General features: G+C 40.8%; 1 protein-coding gene across 33 annotated transcripts in view; it reads right to left on the bottom strand.

The window, feature by feature from the left end:
- The window catches only part of LOC119575143 (uncharacterized abhydrolase domain-containing protein DDB_G0269086-like), a 75,132-nt gene that overhangs the window by 21,893 nt on the left and 50,739 nt on the right, over positions 1-2,500 (bottom strand). The window lies entirely within an intron of this gene.

Below are 2,500 nucleotides of genomic sequence, written 5' to 3'. Positions count from 1 at the left end.
AACTGAGACAGAGAGGAGGGGGAGTGTATATATATATATATATATATATATATATATATATATATATATAGAGAGAGAGATAGATAGATAGAGAGAGAGAGAGAGAGAGAGAGAGAGAGAGAGAGAGAGAGAGAGAGAGAGAGAGAGAGAGAGAGAGAGAGAGAGAGAGAGAGAGAGAGAGAGAGAGAGAGAGAGAGAGAGAGAGAGAGAGAGAGAGAGAGAGAGAGAGAGAGAGAGAGAGAGAGAGAGAGAGAAAGAGAGAGAGAGAGAGAGAGAGAGAGAGAGAGAGAGGAAATGTGAGAGACAGATAAAGAGAGAGAGAGAGGGGGGGGGAGGAAAGAGGGGCTAAGAAACACTTAATTTGAGAGAAAAGGGGAAGGAGAAAGTGAAGAAGCCAATAATAAAAAGAAAGAGACAGACACACAAATTAGGACTTTATGCAAAACCACCGCTTAGTTAACAACTCCCACTCACACCGCAAAGGCCTATGCTCGCGTTAGCACTCCCCTTCGCTGCTGACACACTGCGCTTCCGAAACCCCGGCGAGAGGAAGAGCGACTGCGGGAGAGGGAGGCGTCTATGCACAGTGAAGCCCAGCCACCGCCAAACACTGGAGAACCGAGTCACGGCGACCCTCTGCCTGCACCGTAGCGACATCCTTTGTCCTCCCCTCTTCCCGCCTGCCCCTCTTACCAACTCCCTCTCCCTCTCTTCGCTATTTTTTCCTTTCTTTTTCCTCTCTCCCTCTCTTCTCTCCTTATCCCTTTCTTCTCCACCTCTATTTTCTTATTTACCTTCCTTTCACCACCTCTTGTTTCTGTTTTTTCCTTCATTGTAGCCACTATCGATTGTACATGCATCTAATAAGTCTACGCATTTATCCCGCCACATTTCAGTATCTAACCAGTATGTATGGGCAAATAGATCCGTACATCTATCCACACACACACACACACACACACACACACACACACACACACACACACACACACACACACACACACACACACACACACACACACACACACACATAAATATACATATAAGTGTGTGTCCGGTTGTTTGCGTGTGTGTGGGTGGGTGTGCTCTAGACATGCAATCCATATGTAAAAATCTATAGAGCACATTCTTACATACCGCCCTTAGACAAAAAAAATATTTTGTGTTTTACTTGATCCGAAACGCTTTTATTCTTTTGAGAATATTGATTATGCCACATTTCTTGTTTTGAATTAATCAAACAGCCTGTATGTGTTTTACGTTTAACATTTGTATTATGTCATACATAAGCTATAAATGAGTCTTTTCATCCATTACAGATATCCTGCGTATGAAAATAACGTGTGAACTGTATATTGTTTATGATTCTGAAATAAAGATTACTTTAGTTTCTGGTTTGGTTTTAAGAGCTCTCAGCGAGCATGAAGATAGAATTAAAACATTAAAAATCATAAGCAACCTTAAAAACAATCACTTCCCTTACTGCTCTCCTAAGAGGTGTTTGTAGCAACGTTATCTCCCTCACATACCATGCACTTATATCATATCAGAGTAGCCTTAGCTAATGAGTCTGACACCCATGAATCGTTCAACATGAAATCTATACATAATCCCTTGCACTGCTAATTCAAAATAAGACGACGATAACCTATGAAGTGTATTGGTTCTTGATATGAATCGATCTTAACTTAGACACATTGAAATGCAAATGTTCATATCAAGGGTAGGCATGTGACCTTCAGATCCTGGGAGGGGCAGGAGGGGGAGGGGGTGAGTTGCCTGATGTCTTATTCATATTCATGATGGAGAGAAATCCAGGCGTGAGCAAGAGGAAGACAAGATGTCTGTCACTTCCAGGCAGTTGTTGACGACGAGAAATGTCACATTCTGGAATAAAGATTTCTCCGGTTTTCTCCCTTCTATCCCCTTCTCTTTTCCCTTTCTCTCTTCTCCATTTAAATTATTTACTTATTTCTTCATTCAGCAAGTTATGTTCTTTCTAAATTCTATTTTTTTTTCATTATTTACATCTTCATCGTATTGCCTACCCACACACCTACCCTCATATTTGCTTAGCATTGTATCCACCTGTCTTTTTCCACTCACCCATGCCTAATCCACCCACTCACGCCACATCTAAGCATATCCACCCACTCATGACTCACCCACCCCTCCACTACCTATCTAAGGCCCCTCCTTCCACCTAAAAGGCATGGCATTTCACTTTATTCTCTAGCAATATTTATCTTGTTTCATTTTTTTGTATATATTCATTTTAGTCGAACACATGCGACTCACTTTTTTCGATTTACTCTTGCACCTATAATAATATAATTTTAGACATGGATTTTTGGTTTTGTGTTCATGTATTTGTATATATGAATATGTGCATGTACTCCATGTATACATATGCGCATAAGATTATGTTCATGTCCCTGTGCAAAAACGAAAACCACGTGACAAGCAATTTCTCAGTCTGCAAAAAACTGATTTGTTATAA

Source organism: Penaeus monodon, chromosome 7, assembly GCF_015228065.2.
Source record: "Penaeus monodon isolate SGIC_2016 chromosome 7, NSTDA_Pmon_1, whole genome shotgun sequence".
Taxonomy (NCBI): Eukaryota; Metazoa; Arthropoda; class Malacostraca; order Decapoda; family Penaeidae; genus Penaeus; species Penaeus monodon.
The sequence above is the reverse complement of the archived record's forward strand: the minus strand, read 5'-3'. Positions and strand labels throughout refer to the sequence as shown.